Genomic DNA, 27,911 nt, shown 5'->3' with positions numbered 1-27,911 from the left:
CACAGAAATGTTTACACACAGATTTTGCAAATCGAGAGTCAGCTGAAAATTAAAGTTGGCATATGAAGACCTGCAAATTTTTGACGAGATGAAATGTTTCTTAAGTTTATGGTCATGGTAAATTGTGTAGGAAAATCTTTGGCAGCAAATATGCGATAACTAACATATGTACAACACTTTTGCATAGGTGTTTTAACACGCGTTTATCTTTTGCAGTTGGTATAATCTTTGCAAAATAATGTATTTTTTTGTAAATTAATTTAATTGTGCAAAATGTTATCTGTTCAGTATGAATTTGCGTATTCATGGAATTAAAGTATTTTCTGCTTGATTTTCTTTTTTTGCTTAATTTCGTTAGCCAGGGTGTATAAACTTTTTTGTTGTCCGTGGTTTCTCCTAAGGGGGTGATCCAAGGATGAATTTTTATCAAAAAAATTAAAAGTTCGGGAATTGCATGCGATTTTGCCATGGAAACCACCCAAATTCAAATTATTAAATTCAAAGCAAAATCGCATGCAATTCCCGAACTTTTAATTTTTTTGAAAAAAATTCATCCTTGCATCACCCCCTTAGGTGAAACCACGGACAACAAAAAAGTTTATGCACCCTGGGCGTTAGCATATATTAATCCTTGCATTGGATTTTCGTTCAAAACATTAAATTACATCGCGAAATATTTCTGCACACAATTTGGTTATAATAATATAGATAATTTTATTTATTTTCCACATAATTCATTTACAAAGATGAATTATGATTATGCAAATAATGTGCCCTATTTAGTATTATAATTGAATCAAAGATATAGTACCATAAACAAATTACATATGTACATATAACATGGTGGTTTAAATGTCTCGCTACAACGGACAATTTCTCAGATCGTATTTTTTTGTTACTTACGCACGAACCTTTCGATATAAATGGGTTATTGCAGCTTAGTTGCATCCTGTGTATGTAAATCCGACATGATATGTCGTAAAATACGTGTGTAAAAATGTAAGTAGGACATGTATACATAAACGATGAGACATTAGTTACATCCAGGATCCCTCATTGTTAATTAATGCAGGTTATCCAATTTTTTATTTGAGATGGTTTCAATTATATCATCTTTTCCGGTCCAAAATGCCTTTAGACATGGATATAAACATTTTAGGTATGTCTGCACCTATTTAGAACTATATACATATTTCTATCCGTAATTATCTATGTACATAATTTAAACATTGCGCCTAAGGACAGTTGTCAATTATAACTACTTGATAAACAACTACTATTGTTACGCTAAAAAATTCTTGCACATCTATATATTAACCCCTTCTCTTTCAATCGTAAAAGTCCACCCTACAATTCAACCGACAAGCACAAATTGATCGTATAATCCACAATTTCCCAGTAATACCTCGTCCTCACATATGTATGCACTTTATACACGTTAAATCCCAGCAATCCGCCGTACAACGAGACCACCCTCACACTGGCCAACTTTCTCTTGAAATACTTAATATTTCTCAGCTCGCACAATTCCACGAGCAACTTAGCCCTTAAAACTTTACCGTTCTCGTAAATGTCCACAATTATGTTCATCATTACCTTAAGTAGTACAGAAACAACCACAGATAAGGTGAACGCTACTAAATAAATTGAAATCGGAAACTTATCATACATTTTCAGACACACAAAATTACAACTGATTAAACTCAAAAATGCGACTGACATGCAAAGTATTACTGCAGAACTCGTAATTTCATACGAAGCTTGCAAAATTATTTGCAAAATGGCATATCGGCCGAGGATTTCATTAAATCCGTTACAACTCCAATGTGTAAAAATTGTATCCAGGTGTAAAATGCAATCAACTACTAAATGAGCGGCAATTGTAAGGATGACAATTATCCCGGAAATAAATCTAGATGATTCAAACACTGATACAGAAAAAAATATGAAACTAATCAATCTTGAAGTTATGTCCATGAAAAAACTATGATGCGTGACAAATTTTAGGATGATATTTTGATAAAACTGGGTCATCGGGTCAACCTGAAAGTAAAGGAGGAATGGGATTACGAAAAATGGAAATAGGGTTTCATAATTGACGACTAACGTGAGACTAAGCCCTGGCAGGTCTCTCGGCTTTGGTGCCGATTGCTCTTTGTTCCCAGCGGTGAGAAGGACACCTAAAAAGGAATACAACGAATAGAATGTCTCAATTTTCAATGCTCAAGGCTCAATTCTCTCAACTAATGGTTGGGATGGTATGGGAGGGGATTCAAAGGGCCTATGTCGCACATGGACCTTTATAATAAGCTCTCTAGTAAAGTACACTCAAAATAATCTGGTGTCAATCCAGCGCGGTGAAGTCACATATAGACACCGCGCGGTGTTAATTGCCCGCATTAACACCGCGTGGTGTCTATATGTGACAACACCGCACTGGATTGACACCAGGTTATTTTGAGTGTAACCGTTTGCGGGCCTGGGAAATCGGACCGCAAAAAGGCCTGTAGAGAGTGGCCTGAACAAGCACACAAATCTTGGTAGCAGGATACTCATCTGTGTAAGCAGACAAAACTTTTTCTTTAGGAGCCATATCAGGCAAACTTGGGGAACATTGTAAAATTAAACGTAATTCACTGCGCCAACTGGTTCAGGTAATAACCGGGCATAATACTTTGAACTCACACTTGTATAATTTGAACCTGGTGTCGTCCCCTGGCTGCCTATGTGGACAGGGGAAGGAAACGGTATCACTTTTTTACAGAGTGTGATTGTTTTGCGACGACCAGACTGGTAGTACTCGAAGGGCTTTATCTGACCTCCGAGGAATTACTTGAAATGCCGTTTGCCAGATTAGACAGGTTTATTGCTAAAGCTGGAAGATTTTTAAACGATCGCGAATGGCAGAATTCGCAATATTAAACGCAAGTGTCCTTAGGCAAGTCGGCAATTAGCCTTTAATGTGCCACCGCCGCTGGCCTGGCTGTCTCTATTAATGAGTAGTCTGATCCCCCCACATATTACATACATACAATACAAGGAATAAGCGTACACCCAATAATTTTTTAAGGTACTATGCAATTCTACCGCTTGGGTAATAAATTCTCACCAAGGGTAACATACATATGTATATACACAGGCTAAATCTTGTTCAGTAGTTCTCAGACGGCATTGTCAACGCTCAAGTAACAAAAATATTACCGATACCGGAGGCAATTTTTTTACCCTCAGAAGAAAACTTGTTACTATAGTGTAACCACACTGCCTCTGTAGTACCTCTGCCGGTAACAATTATATGTTAAAAAAGTATTGAGAGTGTAATCTTGCATCTAAATAAGGTTTGAATTTGAAATTTTGTCTCAGGTTTCCCCATTTTGTGTCATTAATATCGACGTCATGACCACATCCTCATATTCTGGGTGGAGCAAAATGAGAGTTTACTGATATGGGATCTATATAGATAATATCCACTCAAAACTAAAATTTGTCAAATCAACACCGCCGGTGTCAATATATGACTTAACCGCCTTGGTTAAAATGTTGTATCCAAGTTATTTATTATGATTTTGATACCGGTAGTATAATGTTATGACTGGACGGAAAAATTTCATTACCACTCCGAATCGCAATTGTAACCATGGCGGTTAAGTAAAACCAGCGGTGTTGATTTGACAAATTTTTGTTTTGAGTATGGAATATGGACATATCCACAAGAACGGAAACTTGAGATGTTCAAATTCAAATTTAAAACCCGCATAAAAGACAACCTTAAGCAATCGAATGCACCTACCTGCACTTAAATCTTGATCCAGCCTGATTATCGCATTATATGCTGAAATTGGTTCCTGTCCCGTATTTAGTAAAACTAATTCTGCCGCAAGTGTAAATGCTAACCAAACGTTTGCTATGATTAGTGCGATGGTTGGAATAAAGGACAAGCTAATATAGCCAAATATATGGCACATAAATAGAACCAGGGAAATAAATATGTTTCCTGCGATGCAACAAATTACACCTGACCAAACATACAACCTTTTAGAGAAGTAATAATAAATTAGTTTCTTCCCTTTTGAATCCCAATCGATCGGACATTTCCAAATATTCGCCTGCTTCACCTGCCAAACGTCTAACGCTTTCCACATTCCTTTAGTTACAACCATTTTGTGGTCTAAACTCGTTTTTCAAGGGATAAAATATTTATGCAAATAAGTATATCTGCAGTCAGAATTTTTATCTCGGGAAAAATTTTCAAAAAGTTGTTGTCTGAATAGCCATGACAAATGTTAGAATGTGCTTAAAAACTGAGAAATTCGCATAAATTATATACGCTTAGACTAAATGCAAAATTTCCGTTTATGTTCTCCACTCAACAATTCAACCTCGTGAATAGTAAGTTTAATGCGGATTAAGACAAAGTTAAATATTGGGCGTACTCACGACAACGTCTTATTTCGCATGGCCACTTATTTAGCAAACTTCCGAAGATCAAAATATTTCTGTCGTGATGGGATTCGCAAAATATGACTTCGCAAATCTCGAAAATCTACTGAAGAACACCTATTTTGGTAATGTTTCGATGGATTTCTTTCATTTCTGCTGCTGGCGATGGTGAGCATGAGTTTGCGAAATAATCTTGCGAAATAAGAACAAGCTCAATTGCTGGGTAAATTTGCAAAGAAAATCCCATGGTTTTCCAGCAAAATTTTTGCGAAATCTCGCATATCTCGGAAAAATTCGCAGGTTATGTTGCTATGCTCAATTTGCGAGATATGTGAAGTTTGACGTGAGTACACTCCTTACGTATGTAATGTCTAGTCAAGGAATAAAAAATATATATATTGTACTTAATATTGTCGTTTATTTTTAGTCTGTACAAGGGAACGTCCGTATATTACGTCACCAAATATTTACATAGGTGAGTGAGTAGTTTTGAGCGGCATATTAGCAACAGAATGTGGATAGGAAGGAACATTTACCACCGCTGAAATAATCATGAAAGTATATGGACGAATGAACGAAACATGGATAAAAAGAAAACGTGGACAAAGAAAATGTGGAAAAGGTAATTGTTTCAGGCAGATGTCCTGATTTCTGACATACACGTTTTAGCAGTTCGATATTTATGTTCAGCCACATTTCGTCTTATCCACATTTATTCTATCTGGATTTCATGTATCATGTTGGATTTAGGCTTGTCATGGTAGGTCATAATAACCGGCGATTATTTGATCACGTGATATGTGTGCGTCCCCCAACAGCAAAGAAAAAGAAGGAAAATGCAATCTTGAATACGGACTAAACGACTGACCACAAAGCTCTGCATTAAAACGGATAATATGTATTCTAAGTTTTATTTTAGGTGATTCTTTTAAAATAAATAATTCAAACACGAAAAGCCTACAGCCTTCATTAACCGTAATTTTAGTCTTCTACAGTTGCGTAAAAGAGGTAAGAAATATCGGCTCTGCTTACATAAATATGTATGATTGAGTTAAAACTGATATTTCTCCTTGAATTGTGAGTCGTCTGAATTTTTTAAGATTATGGATTGACCAAGTAATGATTTCATGTTCATTTGCTGACCCATGCAAATGAGGATCTAGATATTTACATATTTTGATGTTTGATGAATGTAGTTTGTTTAATATGACGCTGAATGCGATGATTCATGTTTAAGCTGGTCGGTACAACAAAAAAGGTTCTATGTACAACTAGGTATAACTGTTTTCTCAGGTATGGGGAAGTTTAAAACTTTATTACGTACCTACATACGCCACAGACCAATTTTGAATTTTTTGCTCCGTGTCCGTTTCTCCCGAGTATACCCGAATATACAAACTTTGTACTCGAGTACAAAGTTTGTCGCTCACAGTTACATACATACATAAGCATAAGTATTGTAGATAAAAATTATGCACTTATATACCTTTGATAATTGGCTCTCATCGCTGGAATCAGAATATGTATGCACCTGTCGCTGCTCGCTGATTATTAGTAGTACATACACTTTTTGGCAACTGGTATTGAATCATTACTGGCCGGAGTTCATACATGTATGACTCTACCGGCATGGGTAATATCGACCGTAGCAATGTAGTAATATGATGGTAATGAAATCTTTACCAAACTATAAACAATCCGGTAGGGAATTATTACCGTATCAATACCAGTAAGGAGTGCGTATGTGACGTGACGCTGCCGGATGCTTTACAGTGTATGATTGCTACTTTGGTGTCATATACATACATACTTGTGTTTACATTATATATTTTTATAGCTACTTAATATGAAAGATGCACAAACATGTTCGCACTAACGGTAAAACTGGTAGATTAAGATATTACAAGGCACACAACTACGATGAGAAATAAATTTAGATCACATTGGAATATGTACTTAGTTGTAAAGGATTAATAAGATTTATTAAACCACGTGAACTAAATCCGAACAAAATCTTATTTTAGGTCAATAATTTTCAATATGTTTAACTTTTACGGCTGATAATCTTAGAAACATTGCATTAATTAACAATACGCAAATTTAAATAATAGTTATGAAAATAATCCTAAAAATTACTTCAAACTTACATGCTAAATTTTTTAATTGTTTTTTAAATTATTTTAAACAAAATATGTTTCCCATACTGTCCTTATAAATGAATCCAACACAATCTATGGTTTAGTTCGAATTTACGTATATGAACAGAAATCCACAGGAAAACTTAGAATTCGCTTCCAGGCTGGGTAAATATCCGTGGATGAGTTTACTAGTTGTTGCAATTTTTACTTTTTAGCCCGAACCAGGGCTTATGTAATTGTCATGTCCGTCTGTCTGTCTGTCTTTCGATAACTCTCGAACGAGTTGACCGATTGACTTGAAATTTTTACCATATGCATATTGGACAAAGTTAGGAAACGAGTTCGAAGATGGGCGACGTCGGTCCAGTGGTTGACCGGTGGGGGTCTTCGGAGTGGGTGGGGTATTATGCACCAAAATTTCAAAATCGTCATAGAAAGCTCAAATTTGGTACAGAGGTTGCTAATGGCTCCTAATGAAAGAATATGAAGTGAAATAGGAAAATTTGTCCACCCGAGGTACCCGAGGGGTGACCCATACCGATTTTTCAAAATCATCCAATCGAGCTGAAATTTGGTATAGAGGCTGCTAATGGCCCGTAATGAAAGAATATGAAGTGAAGTAAAATTTTCATCTAGAGGGACCCTATGGGGTGACCCCCACCGATTTTCAGAAATTAATATAGAAAGCTGAAATTTGGACAGGAGTTCCATACTGCTTTTTCACGAAATAACATGAAGTTAAATATGAACAAAAATTAACCAGGGGGGCTATAGAGACGACCTCCACTAGGAAGTAGTCAAGGGAAGGGATAGTAAATATTTTTAGAATTTGGAGCCTAGTAATACGAAGGATTGATGGAAGAATTAGTGCAAAATAGTAGCACATAATTTCATAGAAAACTACTGACAAACATGGGTTTACTAATCATTCCTGGTTCGGGCTAAGCAAAGCTGTACTGATAGGTTTTTTAAGTTCGTAACGAATCAGGGGAAATTAGTCAGTCTAAATTAGGGCATCCAGAATCGGTTTTTCCGATTTTGTAAAACCGGTTAAAAACCGGTTTTCGAGCTACCCGAAAACCGGTTTCACAATTTTCTAAAAAAACGGTTTTGTCAAAAACCGGTTTTATCACACTCGAAAACCGGTTTTCGATTTTGGACAAAATTTGTTTCAAAACCACTAAATATTTGTCATATCTTGTCTTTCATGCAAAAATTAATTGTTCTGAAATATCTGTCAATTTAATGCCCAAAATGCTTTGTTCAGCTTTAAATTTTACAATATTATATTTAACAAATTTTAAAAATTTCGTAGAAAACCGATTTTGAAAACCGGTTTTTGGGAAAACTGAAATCCGGTTTTACGAAAATTTTAAAAACCGGTAAAATCGGAAACCGGTTTTACGAAAGTTTGCCAAAATCGGAAAAATCGAAAACCGGTTTTACGAAAGTTTGCCAAAATCGGAAAAATCGAAAACCGGTTTCTGAAAATTTTCCGATTCTGGATGCCCTAGTCTAAATATGGGAGCAACCAGTTCGCATTTGGTAGATTCAACAATGGGATAAAAATACTTTACGAGTTTCATATTTTTCGAACAACGTTTCACGTCACGCGAAAACAATTCATTTTTCAAAATTTTACTCTTTCAACAAACCCATGTAAAAAACAAGGTCCCAAAAAACTGGAAATCTTAGCGAGGCTGTACAATAACAACTGACAAATTTTAAATTGCAGAATTTTTGCATTACCGCTCTCGGTACAGTTCCGTTTTAAACCTAACAAACCAAATAAGGAAATTTATGCTAAATTAGTGATACACTGTTGTTACAGTGAGCTATTTGCTCCCAAGCATGCGGTTTTATTTCCTGGTAAGATGTTATCAGGTTCAATCAGCAACGAAATTAATAGCGTACCGGTTGATAAGTACTTCCCCTTATTCTGGAGAATTGCATGCTGTGTTCCACCTAGCACTTTTTGAAATGAATCGAGGAAAATGTTCGATACAACTGTTTAAAACTGAATACTTACAAACTGAAAATAGTCAACACATCGTCTAATAAATTAGGTAGAATTAATACGTATTAAACTTATAGCCGGGATTAAATTACATTAGATTCACCCGTTAAATTTGATATGATGGGAATAAGTTCTAAATAATGTTAATGGCGTTCCAATTCCAGAATTAAACAGGCGGAAAATTGAGAAATGTCTAACATTAACACATTTTCTAACTTTGTGGATTCAACTACACCAGGTAAAAATATTCATCTAACTTGTATGAACCCGAAGTTGGAGAGGGGTAATGTGTGTAAAAGCATATGTTTAATCTTAAATCGGATATTACCATAACCGATCAAGTAATTTGTGGTTGAGTGAAGAACCAATGTACTACGTTTTTCCTAGAGTATTGGTACACTCTAAGAAACCTGGTGATAACTATCACCGCGCGGTGGTCATATGTGACTCTACCGGAATGGTGACAGCTGCAACCACCGAACGGTGATTGATCATCACTAAGCTGGTGATGGGCATCCACCCTCCGGTGGTCTTCTGCCACCTGCCGGTAGAGTCACATATGACCACTGCGCTGGTGATAAAATTTCTTAGAGTGTATTTGTACTACGTTTCATGGGAATGTAAAGTACATAAAGAAACCGACGTAATCATTATTATTACATTATAATCAAATTCATTATAAATTAGATTGTGCGATTCAGAAAGCTATAAGGAAAGAGAATCCATAAAGATAATGTTTGACGAATTCTAAATTCGAACTTAATCTTACCTTATTACACGGAATAGCAAATTTATAGCTCACATATACGATACATATTTATTATGTAATACTACGTTATCCTACCAAAAGCATGCATAATCCGAGAGAAGTGCAGGAACTATTAATTGACATTGACAAGTTCTTACGCAGAACGGAACACATGCAAAAGTTATGCAATTTAAGAATTTCATCGGACTGGGAAATGGTTTTTGACTGGAATACCAAGACGTCGTCTCAAACGAAAAACAAAATTGTGCCTTTAAGAAGTATGTATGTAACCAGTATTTCATGCTGATAGTTGGAAAAATTCTTAAATTACATGAAAATATTTCAGAGAAAGTAGTTTTAGTGTTGAAGTTACAAAGGAATGAGCGACACGAATATATTAGCTTCGAATGAATTAAATCAACCAACTATCTTGACTACAGTGCAGAGAGTTGGATTGAACATGCGGTGAATGAGTATCGAATCAAACTGATCTCATAGCTGTGGTAAAATGCAATAAAATAAGAGAGAAAGGCTAGATTAGCAATAATTTCATGGGCGGGTTTTTGGAAACATGAGATTCTCAAGTATTGCAGGAATTTTGATACTACATCCATAAACCAAACATTTGTAATCTTAAGCTTCATTTGGGTGCTAATGCCTTACTCATTAACGGAGTAACAGTGTACTGCGTGCCAGCCAGTAATTTAATGAGTGGGCAAGGGCTGTTCATGTTTTAGACATACATACATGCGATTAGTATGATCTTGTTAGAATTATATATATGTATTTATCGATAAACGACTGCAAATATTGAGAAATTATAAACATTTCTTCAGCGTAATATGTACCATAGTTGAAAATGACTTCCAAACAGCTTCTTCTGGTTGGAAGCACTTCTTTCTATACAAATCAGAAGGATATTTAAAAGGATTTTTAAATTGACGTATCTCTAATCATTCGATCTTTTACATTCGTTCAAATTTTTTTAATAATTGTATGCATGATTACGATTCTGCATATAACAATTGTGCATTGCGATGTCGGGCAGTACACGCAACATAGTTTTACTTCCTTAAAATAGGCTCAGAAGAAAATGTGTCTCTGGAAGAGGGAAATATGTAGGTTCATAAATATACCACGCATTTATCCAATTAAACGCCTCGTTAAAGTTTACATTCTGTATCATTGGATATTGCAAACGAAACCAATTCAAAAAATTGTCCAAATTAGTACACCTCGAAATAATTTAGTCGCAATTCATAATTGCCATAATTGAAGAAAATACAATTTATTTGACCCCAAATGAGAAAGTCGTCTTGACAGAGAATTCGGCAACGTGAAAAGGCTTAGGTAATGGTGCACATGGGATTTACATACGCAGTATTACGTCCAAATAGGAATGATAATTCATAATAAGGCCAGATATAATAAGGCCAGTTGGATTTGTTCGTGAAGCTTAACAATTATCGAGACTCGGGCCTATATAACAATTCCGAGGTCTCAATAGTTCCCTCAAAAAATTCATAATGTGCGAAAATCATCGCAATTCCCTTTAAATATTTTTTTATCTCACCAGAACTCTCAGATCTCAGTGTTTTAACCACCATACTACAAAGTCTCCCCGTTATGGCGTCAGATAGTATCACTCTCAAATTTCCAAATCAAAATTTGGGAACCTCAAGATATAATATCTACTTAAAAAAGAATGCGTCAGTACCTTGTCGGTGCAAATAAATTGGGAACTAGAACATGGTTTACACATTCATGTCAACTGATTCACGAATAATAAGTACATTTCCCGTTATTATTATTGATTGACTTCTTTAATTACAGGTTAATGATTGGACATTCATTTGGGTATACAGATCATTTTGCCGGTCAAGATTACCTTTACCAGGCAAAGGAAGGTTTTGATCAAAGTCAGGAAATGAATGATACAATATTGATAAACCCAAAGCTTATCTTTGGACGGACGAAGTGAAAAAATAAAGCAAGTTACATAGGATAGGTAGAAGGAAATGTGTAAATACTTATCTTTAGAGAAGTATCTTGGCAACATTAAAGTCCATGTATGGTTACATAGTGTTAATAAAGTTCCTGACCACCCCAAAAAATCCGCATACCCGCGCACAAAAGTTGCTGAAACTTTCTTGGTGTTGCTTTCTCGGTACTAATTTTTTCTGACAATGTCCCTCAGATGTCTATGCTCAAGTGTGGAAAAAATTATAAAAATTCATTCACCTTTGGATATACACGACGAGGTGTTACCAATCGCTCGAAAATATTGAGTTCCCAGAAATACCTTCCAGTTGTGGAGGAACTGGAATTAAATTAGCGATGCTATTCACGTCAGGCGACCCACCACACTCGGGAGAATAACTTACAAAACAATCTTAGAAATAATCTACAGAAAACCTGGTAGTTTGAAAATAAAGTGTGGAGCGCTCCTAAATCTCACATATCAATTCTAACGACTTAGGTACAAAATCTGTCGTTCCATTATCCAGAATCATGTAAAAACCAGTGATTGGAATCAAATATCTTCCAGAACTCCGAAACAAACTCTTTTTCGAATAACAATATTCCAGATCGAGTTGATTTTGGCCAGTTTCTCGGCGAAAACCGCTATTTGACTGCTCGTATAAAGGGTCAACAAATTTTGTGTACGCACACGACCGAAATGTATGGTCATCCTGTGGCGAATCCTCACTATATGAGGTACCGAATTGCGAATAGAAACGGGGTTACCGACAACAGGATTAGAAAAAAGTCACTGCCATTTATGGTTTGTATTTGGCTCAGGTCTGGTGGCGCGACGGAATTGGACGTCAATTTTGGTGGCCAAAATTTGGACTGACCGTTTTACGGTGAACATATCTTCCCATTGTACTTCCATACTATGGAGAGTAAACAATTTTTTCCAAATTCTAAAAAAATCCATGTCAACCGGATGGAGCACCAGCCCAAACTTCATGTGCTACAGATTGAGTTTTTAACTAGAATGCGTTTATGATCTGGAGGAAGTGGGTGTGGCTCGGGAATAACCCGGAATTAAACCAACTTGAAAATTTAGGGCCCCACCTCAAAAGCAAGACGTGGAACGAAGCGGTTCCAAGCGATTGTGCTTCCCAGAATAAAATTTTTAAAACAACTTTGAAAAAAATTCCCAAAACTGTTTTGGAAAATCGGTCAGAAATTTACAAGGAAAACCTTCAGGACATGCAAAATTGTTTGGACGGAGTACAAAGGATGAGTGCATAACATATTATAACAGTTTTCGTTAACAAAATATTTTGCCTGTCAAAATCATAATTATTTGAAACTCTATCTCGCCTGGTCAGAAACTTTATTAACACCATGTACTCATCCTCGTCATTGCTGTATTCATGGACAAAGTATCCATCTCTGCAACAAGGAAGAATTCTCCTGCCGTAATGGTATGTACATATATCCTACATGAAAATGCTTATATGTATGTACTAATCGGGCCCCTTATAACAGGCCGTGCAAAATATTTGTGACAAAAGTAGAATACAAAGTGCTCTCTGGCATTACATCATTCTGTGACATTTTCCATGGAACGATTAACCTGTACGCATTGTGTACATAAGAAAAGGGTCAAATTGCTGAGATAAGCAACCTTTTGCACCGGGTTTCACACTATGCCCAAAGTTGAATCCTTGACCTAGTTAAATTTATTACACAATTTCTTAGCAGTGATCGCAGAAGCCGTGGGGACATGAACGAATATACGATTGACGACGGACTGGTTTGTGTAACATGATAAGACCATAGCTCGCAATAAATTGGTCCCTGGTCCCCCACCCCATGGTCCCTGGTCCCCGAGGGACCATCTAAGAAAATGGTCCCTGGTCCCTGGTCCCCGAGGGACCATCGAAAAAAATGGTCCCTGGTCCCTGGTCCCCGGGGGACCATCGAAAAAAACTGATGAATTTTCGTAAGCACAATCGCTGAAATTAGTATTTGACAATACATAGTCGGAAACACTCAAGTGTCAATGATGCAATACGCTGTAAATATTGTAATTTTCCATTTATCAGTTTCTGGTTACCTTCATTGGAAAGCCAATGAAATTCTAATCCAGAAACAATGCTCAATCATCAAAATTAATATCTTATGTGAAAATTGCCAATTAAAAAAGAGACAAACAGGCCCTGCCAAAAGTACGCACTAGTTTTCATGAAAAAAATGCTCGGGAATACGAGTAATCATTTTTTATAAACCTTTCTTATCTCGGGGGATTTAGACCATGCGATTATCTTTAATTTAAGCCCTTAGTCGTTACTGAAAGGGATGTGGTCTGTTTGTTGTGGCCATATCCATGCGGTGTGTGAAAGTCACAAAAATGAGGAAAAAACCGCTTTTTGACAACTTTTGCATCATATTTTGGAACAACTACCGATTTTAAGGTCCAACCATTATTTTTGAGTAGTATATGTATCCTGGATTATACACCATGCAAGAGGCCAACTTTCGCATCATGGTTGGCTTTGGTTGCTGATTTCTGTAGAAAAGGGGAATTTTTCCCCTTTTTGGACTAACTTTCTCCATGCAAATCCAAGGATGACATTTTTAAGGATTTTATTTTTTGATAGGAAACTTACATATATGGAGCGCATAGACAATTTGATTACGGGTTGTAATATACGTTCAAAGTAAGAAAGATCTCAAGTGGAAAACTGTCTTCAGGAGATAACAAATTTCGCGTACCTCACAAGAAAAATTTTGGGGTTTTTAATCTTTCTCAATTTTGAGAAGTAGTAAGCGTATGATGGTTACCGCATTTCGAAACCCTGACGATAAGGTTATTTATGCTCTGCATAATGATTTTTTATTTTGACCCTCTGGTCTCTGGGGTCACTTTTAACAAATATATCGTGCATTTGCCAGGTTCTGGCTTTGAAAGCTTTTGGGGCTATTTAAGATTTTCTAGGTGGGTGTGGTTTACGTTTTGTTGTAGCCCAAGGTTCTACTCACATTTTAAGTATACACATGGCTACGTCAGACTTGAGTTTGAGGTATTTTAAATATTTTTCAATTGAAGAATTTTTGCTCATTCTCGAAGTGAGGAAAAAATCGCCGACATCCTCATTTCAAAGTTTTCTATTGGGGTCATTTTTTCGAATAATTTGAAACGGAAAAGTGATTCGGAATCGAAATCGCATTGGCTTTCCAATGTGCGTATCCGTTTTTAATTCTAATGAGTACTTTTCGTGAAATCAGCCGTTGACACTTGAGTGTTTCTGACTATGTAATTACCAAAACTGGGATGTCGAAAGTCACCAAAAAATCAGGGTTTATTAAGACGTTGAGTTTGAGCTGATATTTGTGAATGCAAAAATACAAATAGCTTTGTTCTATATATGTAGCTCGCCCCTTCCCGGAGGGGGCAGGGCTGAAAGTTTCAAAAACCGGGAAAAGGGAACAGCTGATTTCTCCATGATGGAAAAAGATATATGTACTCTTATTTTATTTGCTGTAAAATCTCGCGGTAAAAAGCGAGATCTTCATCTCGCGAGATGAAGATTAGAAAAAAGAGACTACCTTTAATGGTTTGTATTTAGAGAAGGATTGGGGACGAAAGAAGCACGTATACACATTATTTTAGCTCTTGTTTAAAATATAATTTCTATTGTTGAAACATTGAGTAGGAAGCAGTGAAATATATCAAACTGTGCACGAAGTCTTTTTCAGTCTATTAGTGAGTAAGAAATCTTTGGTAGAATCGGGACGGGTGTGCAAATTCGGGTCTAAACTTTTCGGAAATTCTGGAAGGGAAGGCGGAGGAATACCTTTGTTCTCTTTCCAGTTGGGACCATACCTCGCTATGTTATAAACATACAGATAAGTTCTATTCATTGAGTATATGTCCTGCCGAAGTTGACAAACCACTGTATCCTGTCATACCTCAAAGATACTGTCACCACACTTTACTTTGATTCAGGATGCCTACTCAGCACAGCCCAAGGAAAGACGAATCACATGACACCTCCGCAATGACAAATAGTTCGGCTGAATTGGCGACAAATTTCACCAACCTAAGCAATATCATATCAAATAAATTTGAAGACCTCTCGAAAGAACTGTTAAACAAAGTGGGTTCTATAGTGGATAGGGTAACAATTTTGGAGAAACGGCAGGACAGGATTGAAAAGAAAATCGATGAAGTAGCGCCAGATGTGCACTCTGAAATAGCTCAAGTTCGGGAAGAAATGCAAGAACAGACCCGCCGAATACATAAAGTTCTCAACATCGTCATGATGGGTGTACCGGAAACAAAGGAGGGAATCGCCGCAGCGACAAAGGTGATGGGAATTATTCTGCCCGCGTGGACGGAAGCGTTACCAAATATCCGAATCGGGGATCCAAATCGGAAAAGCCCACACCCGCGTCCACTACGGGTCACCCTACGCAACGCTCAGGAGAAGTCGGAGGCGCTGCGTAATTGCTGGAAATTAAAGGACCACCAAGATCTAAAAACAATTGCCGTGCGTCGTGATCTCACGCGAAAACAACAGGAGGAGTGGAAGGACAACTACTCAAGAGAGAGGACGTCAAAAATGACAACCAGACAGGATTCAAAGAGGAAGAGGAACGATAATGCGACGTCTTCGGAATCACAGACACGAGCGGTGAAACAGCATAAAGCTGGCGATAACTCGATTATGGAGGAGGATTGACTACAGGGCACTATTCAACCTACAATACCTAAGGATAAGACGACAGGACCATTACGGATTGGACATTTAAACGTTAACTCATTAAGATATAAAATTTTTAATTTATCGGATTATTTGCATGCTAATAACATTGATATATTCTGCATGACTGAAACGAAACTTGATCAGAATGTACAAATTATCTCTATTCCAGGTTATGCAATTATAAGATTGGACAGAACAGGAGTGGGAGGTGGATTGGCCGTGCTATATAGGTCTTTTATGGTTTCATCTTTTATGGTTTCATCTTTTATGGCTTCATGTCTTTATCGCCCCAAGTTTATATTGACAAATACTGACATAGACAAATTTGAAAGTATTTTTCATGCACACCTTAAGACAGGTTTATATTTTTACATATGTGGTGACTATAATATACACCTTGAGGACACACACAAATCTCACATCAAAAAATTTAATAATGTATTGAACAGACTGGGACTGCTGGAACTGATACAAAACCCCACGAGAGGAAAGGCGAGACTCGACCTTATCATATCGAATGACGATAAGAATATTAATGGCACCTGTGTGAATCAACCATTTATATCTGATCATGAATCCACAATAATAGACAGGCTAGTAACTCGGGTACCAAAGAAAAAAAGAGTTATTCAGTTTAGGTCGTATCGTAAATTGGATACTAGGAGGCTGGCGGAGAGAGTAGTCGAAATGGACTTGGAGGGGTTACACTTATTAACAATTGATGATGCATGTAAGACTTTTATACACAAACACATACAGCTTTTTGACGAATACGCACCTATTTTGACCAAATCTATTAGGGAATCATCGACACCTCGTTACATGTCGGATGATACCAAATTACTTACGTTAAACAGAAATAAGTTGTACGAACAGCATAAAAAGTTTCCCACACATCTGACCAGGACTCGACTAAAGATATTGAATGCACACATAAATAAAATGTTTAAGCTTGACTGTAGGCGTAAAATTGATGCTGACATTAGCAAGAATGGGGTATGGAAAACCAAAAAACAACTATTCATGAGGAATCAAACTAATAATCCGCTGGATATTGATATACTCAATGACTTTTATGCAGGTGTATCGAATGAGGAGTTTGATTGTGTGCACCCCACTAAACCATCTGGACTTGATTATGACGCACAATTTAAATTTACAAAAATAACCACTTATGACTTAATACGTGTATACAACAAACTGAGAACTAGAACTAGGACGGCTCATGACAGCACAGGTCTTGCACCAATTATGCTTAATTATACGATCAGGTGTCCAAGCATAAGCAATGCTCTTACCAAACTTGTGAATGGGTCATTAATGCAAGAGGAATTTCCGAATTGTCTGAAAACTGGGTCTATTACACCATTGCCAAAAATTGATTCACCAATGGAACCAGCGCACTATCGTCCTGTAGCTGTGCAACCCTTCTTGTCTCTAGTTATTGAAAAAGTCGCCCATTCACAGATTGTTAAGCACTTCGATGACAACAATATGTTATATAGAGGGCAGTTTGGCTTCAGGAACAGGCACTCATGCGAAACAGCAATGGTGGCTGTTACTGAATCCATATATGAACAGCTAAACAAAGGTAATATTTGTATATTAGCAGCATTAGACCTGTCGCGTGCATTTGACGTCATCGTGAGGGAAATACTTTTTGAAAAACTCAGTTGGTATGGTGTTAATCCTAAATGGTTTAGATCTTATCTTAGTTATAGGGCCCAAGTTGTCAAAGGTCCAGACGGGAAAATCTCCGGAGTGCGTTACACGGTGCGTGGATGCCCCCAGGGTAGTGTTTTAGGCAGTTTTGTATTTTGTGTCTACATTAATGATCTTCCATTAGTGGTGCAACATTGTCTCATGGTGTTATTTGCGGATGACAGTCAGCTTTGCATTAGTGGTCACCCTAGTAAGATAAATGAGATTATTGACAAATTGACGACTGATTTGACTGCTGTGGTTGACTGGATGGAACGTAACGGCATGAAACTAAGTTTGGGAAAGAGTCAATTAATTGTATTTGGTAGTGCCTCAAATCTGAGTAAAGTAGGTCAGATTAGCATTGACATTGGTGGGGTCAAAATAGTAAGCCAAGACCAGATAAAAAGTCTTGGGCTCATTTTGGACTCAAATATGTCTTGGTATAACCATATAAATTCTTTATCCCGAAAATTCCATTATGTAGCACGGTCAATATATCCTCTTAAACCTCTAATGATGCAGAGGAACCTCATATTGGTTTTTAATGCATGCTTAATTTCACTTTTAAACTATATGATTGCAATATGGGGGTCCTCTTGTGCAAAAAATTTGAAAATAATTGAAAAAGGTGTGCGACATGTCGCAAGAGTCATTTTAGGTCGCAAAAGCTATGAACCAATTTGTAGCATAATGCAGAACGAACTGAAATGGATGTTACCTAAGCAAAACTATTATTATAAATCTCTATGTTTTTTATATTCAATACAGAATAACGAAATTCCATTTTTTGAAGGTTTTATTAAAAAATGCATGACTTTTTATAGATATCCAACCAGATCCGCTCTTAATTTGAGAGGTAACTTCTGTCCAAGAAACAGAATCGGAGAGAGAAGTATACATTTTCACCCTGTTAGTGCATGGAATGATCTCCCGATAAATATAAGAAATTGTACGGATAAGAAGACTTTCAGAGTAAAACTAAGAAACCACATTTTAACTAAAGGTACGAATACATTTTAATTATACTCGTTGTACATAATTGCATAACCTATATATGACACTAAACTATACTGTACTAAGTCTCTAATTATATTTATACATATCACCTAATTTATTCAGTTATTTGACAAATTTACGACAAATTCATGTAATGTGAAATTATTAATATTATGAGAAACGACTGAATTATGTTTGTAAATGTGGCTAATTTATTTATTGGGCGTGCGATTACGTAACTATTTGCAAAAGAATAAACTACGCATAAAATGATTTTCAGTGGTTGTGGACTTGGTGATATTTATTTCTCTCGAGAGAGGATGAAACTCATGTGTGAAAAAGTGGTGGACATTTGTGTCCCAATAAAGAGGCAGCTTGAGACGCAGTATTTGGTGGTCTGACTACTTATCCGTTTATTCCCTCCTTCCACTTTGCTGTCCCAAAACCCAATAATCTACTTTACAATGTCAACCTTTTCATATCGTTTTCTCTCTCCCCCACTACTTAAGGATCTATGTACATACGTGTATCTTACAATCTCACATAATGCTGCCTTTGCACTCTCTCACGCTTCTGCATGGGTCAAGAGTCAAGCATAATAAATTTTAATGGTTGGCTGGAACTTTGTTGCTGGCTGGTCGAAACTGGACACTTTTCCCAGATCTTGGTCTCTGGTTGAGATGAGATGCTGACAATATGTCAGGCATAACGAGCTTTTGTAAAGAAGCAAGCTTGATTAATAAATAAATAAATAAATAAATAAATAAATAAATAAATAAATAAATAAATAAATAAATAAATAAATAAATAAATAAATTTAGCTCTGGTTTCGAGGCGCGACGGACCTGGACATCACTATTGGCTGTCAATATTTGGACGTACTGTTTTTCCGTGGTCATATCTTGCCCTTGTACTTCGATACTCTGTAGACTAAGCAACTTTTTCCAAATTCGAAAGAAATTCGATATCAACCGGATGGAGTGCCAGCCCACCCTTCAAACACTATTACTTGCTTTTTCGAGTGTTGGTTATTTACCACCTTAGCAAAGGGGGTGTGGCTCGGAGCACCCCGGACATGAACAAAATTAAAAATTTATGGCCCTAGCTTAAGTTTAAGGCGGTCTACGAAATAGTTCCACGTGATACTGCTTCCAAGATCTAACATTTTTAAAACGCTTGGAAAATAATTCTGAAAACTGTTTTGGAAAATCTGTCAGAAAATTTGAGGAAAAAATTTCAAGACATGCAAAATCGTCTGGAGGACCTACAGGACGTTAGTTTATATCATACTATAAGAGTTTTTGTGAATAAAATGTTTTTCATGTGAAAAGAACAATTGTTTGAGACTATACTTCACCTGGTCAGATAATTTCTGGCCACGATATAGTTTGAACTAAAGCATGAAATAAAGGTAAGCGGTGAACCAGTGAGAATATCCAACTCCTTAGCTGTAACTGTTGATTTTTCAGAAGTCGTCGAGCAAATTTTTGAAGAATTGTGAATTATATTTCCTGCATTCGGCTTATCGATACAATGGATACAACCGTATGAAAGTGTTATAGATTACGACAGTTATTAATTATACGGTTACAGTAGAATATACAAACATGTCGATCTGATAAAAAGTGTTTTTATTAATTATAGATTAATTACTTTACAAGTTAATTACATATTTTAAATTGCAAATATAGTATGCATTAAATTGTAATTAATTTATAGCAAGAATCTCGGAAATCTCAGATAGTTTTCAATGTTAAGTTTACCTTACCTTAAAAATTTTCAATATTTTCCCTTCGGAAGATATTTGCTTACGAAACGTGGCCTAGAAGATAACCACTACAACCCTGCTGCTCGTATTGATTGCAATGCCTAACTTCGTTCCCTCAAAGTTTAGACAATCCGTCGAAATGAATAATTGGAGTTAACGGGACACAGATTAATTCATGACGTTATTTATGTATGTACATAAAATTTATCCCAAGGGTATCAAAAACCTATATTTATTCGACAAATCATACATTTTTGCCAAATATTTTTTTTCGGTTACCTGCATATTTAGATTAAATACTTATTTACGTTAAAACTTTCGTACATTTGAATTTAAAGATTGATTCAACTTATTGGAGTAAACACTCCTGTCTACCTAGGTATATGGTTTTATGGACCTTTTCTTATATTTGAGTTCGAGCGAAGCGGTACATTACCTACTAATAACGTATTCGCTTAATACGAAACCCCCCTGTTACGTTGTTTTCCACCACAAATATTAATATCCTGCCAAGTTAACTGGATGCAAAATTCTACAAGCATAAGACGACGCTAGGCCTCCAAGCCAAACTCAAAAGGGGCGTCTATGTTATGGGCTTCAGACCAAGGCAGCGGCCAGCCTACATATGTACCTCAACCCTCACTATATCAAGAAATCGTTCAACTATGTATATCACTATATCATGAGATTTGTTTTCTTCCCTTCCATTTCAAGCTATTTCCATTGCCATTATTCGACGAGGGTGGGGATTACCTAACCTAACCTAATTAATTCTCCTGATTACTCTTTTGGGGCTTATTCCTAAGTAACGTATGAGTTAGGCAATGATGAATTGTTTATTTTTAGTGTTTTATAGTGGTACCATTTACTATAAGCGAGTGTGCAAAATTTCATGAAGTGCTAGGAAATCATTGTGAAGTTATAAGTACTTGCCCTCCTTGAACAGACTGGAAATTTCTGTAATTGTAGATTCGCACGTAATTAGCCCTTCAGCAACTGGCCTATGGTATGGAAAAATCTTAATGCCCCCCTCCCATATCGCAAACAGTACCATTGTTTAACCTGTGGCATGACAATTTGTCGCCAACATAAAATCTACAACAAATTTAACTAAACCGTTTAAATAGCTGCATTCTTTGTTTCATTATCATTAATGAGTACGCCATGTTTGGCCCAATTAATTTAAGTTATTAAGTAGTCGGTTAGTAAGGAATTTGACCATCCTAAAAAGTTATCTGGGTTGAAAAATTATAAACAAGCCAAAGCGTATTACTTGTCATGCCTGGAAAATTTGCTTCTGTATGTATATGAAAGAGGCACGAGTTTATGAGGAACAACATTACTTAACATTTATTGAACCCATCAATTGCGATCGATTTGCGAAACCATCATTTTATCGAGGTTATAAAGAATTTCAATTGAAGCTAAAATCCTCAAATCAATAGTTCGATAACCTATCGATTTCTACAGGCTAGCATTTTAAGGGACAGAGGGAATGCCGAAGTACCATTTTCAGCATTTCTGATTAGGTTAGTGCTTCAAGAGAGGAGGTGGCGTACATTACCCAGCCACGGGCATCAGCGGCTTGGCCACATCAACCCTCACTATATCAAGAAATCGATCCTCGCCGCAGCTATGAGTGGACTTTCCATAATAGATTTGAACGACGAGGGAAACCAATTCCTTAAATGTCCATTGAGGAAAGCTACGGAACTTCCCTTCCCAACTCAGCCAGACCAAAGGAGAGTGAGTTGACCCATGTCGAATTTTCTGGGAGGAAGCCTACATAGGGTCTTGAAGGGGCAGAGTACTTCATGATGAGGAAGGGCGACCTAACACAATTCTGCATGTGTCTTTCCTGAAGAGAAAGTCTGACTTTCCTCGGTTTTTCAAGAATCAAACAGGCAACGACTAAAGCGACTAAAATCCGATAATGGGACTGAGTTTATGGAGCTCCAAACCTTTCTCAGAATACGCTTCCACAAAAATCTCGTAATTTCAATTGATGACTTTAACATTATCCTTTTACCAGCAGATTTCTGTCATTTATTTAACACAATTAGCAAACTACCACTACCAATTTGTGCCTTAGTAAAACCGTGCCTTGGGGAAAGCGAAATGGCAATCAACCTGTGAAGGAGCAATTTCAGTTTTTAAAGACGAATTTTAGTCTGTAATAAAAAAAATATGTCAACTCGTCATATGAATCGAATGACGAGGTTGATACGTATACCTGTTAGTTAACAAACAATTTTTCGGGTATAGTTAACTCCACATGCTAAGGTGTTCTATAAATAAACCGTTACAACGCATGTAACCAAGGGGTGAAAGGAGTGTCATACGTCAATGTGAATATCAAATTGTTCGAAAATTTGTTAAGATTGACACTTCTGACGTGTTTTCGACTTTTGTGTCTTATTTGTGTCAAATTTAACAGTTGATAACCCTTATGTGACCTTTATATGACCTCTGAGGTCAAAATGGAGGTCACCATTGAATTCGGGGTTAAATTTCAGTTGAAATTGAAATAGATATGTCCTATGACCTTTACATGACCTCTGAGGTCAAAATGGAGGTCACCATTGAATTTGACATTGAAAAATAGTTAAAAATGATGTGTCACATGCCAAAACTGACAAGTGACACTTTTTCGTCACTTTTCGTCACCGTGACGATGTCATCGTCACAGGTGACGTCCAAACACAAAATGACCTGAATTTTCGAATTCCTCGTTGAAAATTAGTTAAAAATGACGTGTCACATGCCAAAACTGACAAGTGACACTTTTTCGTCACTTTTCGTCACTGTGACGACGTCATCGTCACAGGTGACGATGTCACAGTGTCCATCTTCGAACTCGTCCTGTCCATTGACGTTAGGAGTTTACGTTTAAAATTTCAAGTGTCTATGTCTTTTCGTTCAAAAGTTATCGGAGCTACGGACAGACAGACGGACGGACAGACAGACGGACGGACGGACGGACGGACGGACGGACGGACGGACAGACGGACATAACGATCTTATAAAGGGCTTTCACCCCTTAATAAAGATGAATATTCTCATGGCTGAGCTGTATTATTTTTAAAAATGTTAAAAGTTCAAGAGTAAATATGAAGAATGAAGAAACGGGTCCTAGCGATAATCGTCAGTACGTTCTTTGGGTGACGACAAACCTGTGTCTATTAATGACAAACGAATGGAATAGTATACCTACTCATGCTGAACGTCAAAATATATAAACCCAGTTCTACAGCTACTACATACATATGTCCACTCGATAGATGAGAATAAAGGTCCAGGTATCATTCAGAACCATTGCAGGCAAGCAGAGGATTTTATATCTCGAATAGCATTTCAAACACTGTAGATCAGCCACATTACATTAGGAGCTATCTATCTGTTAGATTCTAACATTATCTGCAGGAATAGTATCGGTATTGAACTTCACGAAACTGTGCGACACACCTACGCTTTTTCTCTCTTTCGGAAAACGGAACTCTATGGCAAAATAACCAAGGACAAAATAACTTTTCAATGAAGGCTGAATATCCGGAAAAATTTTGCATTTAAAAATTAACATTCACTTATGTACTATCGGAAACTACAGATAGTCCCTGCGTTAGAGGCAGGTATACCTGCGCGCGTAAAATGGCGAGCTGCAATGTTATTCAATTAGTATTACGTACATGTGTATATTTGCTGGAATAGCATTTCCACATATTTTTCCGAAAATTGTGCGTGAAGATTTGTCGCGGAGATGTGTTGCTCCATTGTGAGATGCATCCATCACCTATCAGTTTCTACATGCTCGTATTGAAACGGATGAGGGGAATGCTGATGTACAAATTTCAGCATTCTGATGAATTTTTCCCATTGAAAAATTCGAGCCCTTTCCTAACTTTCTCAATTGCGAAGTGTGTTTCGTTTTCGCTTTTCTGAGGAAGTCATCAATGTAAATTTGCGAATGTGCGAAATCATTTACATTACATACATATTTACTTCTTGGAGAAACCCAGTTCAAATTAGTTAATATTCTGCCCACCTTTTCCAGTTTGTAGTCACATGACAGATGACTTATTTATAAATCCATAAAACCTGGATTTCTCAACCAGATAAATTTACCAAACTCTAAAAAAATAAATAAGACCACTTAATATTTTTGTTGACAAAATTCGCTAAAATAATTTGTGCAGTTATCCCTAATTTTTTAAAAAAAAGTATGTAAAGAGATCCGTGCAAATTTCTCTTGCTAAGGTGAATTAACCTATTTAAGGCGAACTAGAAGATGAGACATTACTTGTTGCAGGACCAGGAACTGGAGGAGAGTTTAGAAAAGGTAACTTCGCGAAGGGTTGTTAACAAATTAAGGCGATCCTGGATGTGATGGTTCACATATTTTGTAGTTTCCAGATTTCCAGGCGTGGGGCAGTGATGAATGGGAGAGTCTCATTTAATCTGAAATACAAAACGGGAAATTGTCAATTTTACAATACTACAAAAGATAATGCTACCCTTGTGAACAGTGAATGCCCTCTTAATTTTATATTAAGTACACTGCTAAATCAAGAATTATCTTAACATTATACATTTGGAATTTGGATGAGAGTCTACCATTGATTTAAATTGTGTTACTTCATGCAAAATTAAGAGTCCATTTTCTCTTTAAAAAGGTTGAATTATTTTCAAAAGCATAGATCCATATTTGAAAAAGGCATTCATAATTGAAGTTCTTTGTGACCCGAAAAACGTGTGAAAGTTACATACATATAAACACCTATCTTTAGCCTGCTACCTCAAAATTTTACCATCAAGGAAATCTTCTTAAAGTACACTTGTCCTACTTTTTTTATTTTCTCAAATTAAATTTTGGCAATAAAATTCCAGCAAGCTTATTGAGTTTAGAAAAACCTGAATGGTTGGAGAGTTATCATTTCCTCATATTTAGGGGCCATTCATAAATTCCATCATAAATAGTTCCCGACTTTAACCCTCACCCACCCAACGTAAACATTAAGGGATAAGGAATTTTAACATGGGAAGGGTAGGAAGATCTAAACCACTCACAAACTAAAATGATGACGTAATATATGGACGTTTCCCTACTTATATATTTTATTATTTATTAGTAAAAAGATATCAGAAAATCGCAACGCGTTCTTTGCATAGCTCAAATTTTCTAAACAAGCTGTAACAGTTGGACTTCTTTTCTTACCAGAAAATAATTGCATTGTTAAATTATGGCAAATTTTGTACCCTGAAGGTCCAACCATTTAAGTGGACAGAGTCAGGTTGGATTTTCTGCAATTAAAAACATATCATTGTCTTAAAAACCAAAATCATGACATTTATTCTTAACTAAAGATCAAAATTGAAATTTATTCTTAAGCTGCCTAACTTTTGAGACGAGCTTTCTTTCGTATATATTGATATAAAACTAAATTTAATTTAATTAATAGTTAGTTACACGCTACTTAACGATCGAATTGATAAATTTAAACGCTCATTAAATTTTTACTTCAAGTAATACAAATAGTATAATTTAGCAATTAAAAAATTACTTAAAATAATTAGAAGCAAATTAAGTATGTACTACAAATTGACTAATTACTTACCGTACAAAGTTGTCCCCTCATTTTTATCTCAATCTTGTCAAAAGGTACGACTGTTTTTCTTAATTTTATGTAACTTTAAACTTAACTTTACACTACTCGGAAAAATTATTTTGTACGCGTTGAAATATTTCTGTAATGGAATTCATACTAAACTTCTAAGCACTTTACTGGAGAAAGGTTGAAATCGTAATGAGAAAAAAAATTCGATGCCTGACATTATTAAAGAGGACGGCGTGGTTGACCACGGCAAAGAAAAGGGCCTTCGTCTCTGAGAAATGTGGGCTAAATTTATAAGAGTTACGGGAGTATAAATAATTAACCCTTCGAGGCTAAAAATCCACACGGAATTTTACTCGGAATTCGACCCGACCCCTTTTTATCTGTATGCAATCCAGGCTACATAATCCTAACATGTAAAATGTCAGGGAGTTATAATATATATTTTGTCTCATATTTCATTTAGCCAGGAAATATTTTGTACAGTCAGGTGCAAATTTTTAGGGCCACCCTTATTTTCGTCAGAAATTTTGATCGCGTCATTATAAAATTACCAAATTGGTATATAATGTGTGGAACACTATCCTACATAGGTCACAGGAGCCACGAGGTCCAAATACACCGCAAACTATTTTTTTCTTCCCAAATGTAAAAAATAGGAGGTGCAAAACTTTAGGGCCACCCGGAAAATTTGGTATTAAATACATTTGTTCAGTTTATAAACAATTAGAACACATAGTTTTGATATCTAGGACTGTGTTACACTTCAGTTCTTCGAAGTTAATCAACACATTCTACTCAGCATGAAGTCGGCACACTTTTTTTCCTTTCTCTCGCTATACACTAAAAAAATTATTGTTTGAAGTGGTTATCAGCGTCGAGTAAGCTTAATGTTTGTTTATATTTTCTTAGCAATATCCCACAGTGTATTTGGCTAGAACTGAGGTCAGCGGACGATCTGAGACTGCCCCGTAGATGGGTGTTCTTGACATCACAACCTTTTTTCGTTACTCTTAGATGACGAATATTGGCCCACATTCTTGCGAAACGAGTTTCCTTCACCCATTCTGGCTTGATTCTTCACATTCTGATCTTGGCATAATTCATGACCACCTTCCCGGTCCACTGTACCACGAGAAAGCTCCACCTGCCTTGTAGTACGCCGGCGACACTCAAATCGTTACATAGTCCTCCACGGCTTTGTTTTACGAGAAAACAGTTGGACCTCACCAAAATGGTGATAAAATAGAAGAAGACTGTCGGAGCTTCATATAGAAATGGTCATAATTACCTTCCAATGTGAACATAAATGCGGGGAAAAATGTAGTTATCCCAAAATTAACGCCGATCGGCTTAGAAACTGGTGGTATACTAGTTAAAAATGCAAACTCATTTTCAGACGAATAAACAGAGGATAAATTCGAAAAATAAACTAGGTGGCTCTAAAGTTTTGCACCCCCAATTTTTTACATTTAGCAAGAAAAAAATAGTTTGCGTTGTATTTCGACTTTTCGGCTCCTGTCACTTGTGTACGATAGTGTTCCACACATTTTAGCCCAATTTGGTAATTTTATGACGACGCGGTCAAAATTTATGACGAAAATAAAGGTGGCTCTAAAGATTTGCACCTGACTGTAGGGTAAAAATTATGTTACCATTTTTTAAAAAATAAATTCACTCTGAAATTTAAATTAACTACAAACTACAGAAATTCCAGCGTAAACTTCACCCCTTATCAAGTCAACTTTACCTACATAGGTTTAGTA

The 27,911-nt window shown here is 36.4% G+C and overlaps 1 long non-coding RNA gene across 1 annotated transcript; it reads right to left on the bottom strand.

Annotated features, from left to right (window-relative positions):
- Nucleotides 1-774: 774 nt before the first annotated feature.
- Nucleotides 775-25,851, bottom strand: LOC118438618. The gene is made up of 4 exons (XR_004836950.1): nucleotides 25,749-25,851; nucleotides 24,834-24,991; nucleotides 2,108-2,180; nucleotides 775-2,043 (listed from the first exon to the last, which is right to left on the bottom strand). It is a non-coding gene; the product is annotated as an uncharacterized LOC118438618 (long non-coding RNA).
- Between the last annotated feature and the right edge of the window lie 2,060 nt (nucleotides 25,852-27,911).

The sequence above is a fragment of the Folsomia candida genome, unplaced genomic scaffold (assembly GCF_002217175.1).
Source record: "Folsomia candida strain VU population unplaced genomic scaffold, ASM221717v1 Fcan01_Sc023, whole genome shotgun sequence".
Lineage (NCBI taxonomy): Eukaryota > Metazoa > Arthropoda > Collembola > Entomobryomorpha > Isotomidae > Folsomia > Folsomia candida.
The sequence above is the reverse complement of the archived record's forward strand: the minus strand, read 5'-3'. Positions and strand labels throughout refer to the sequence as shown.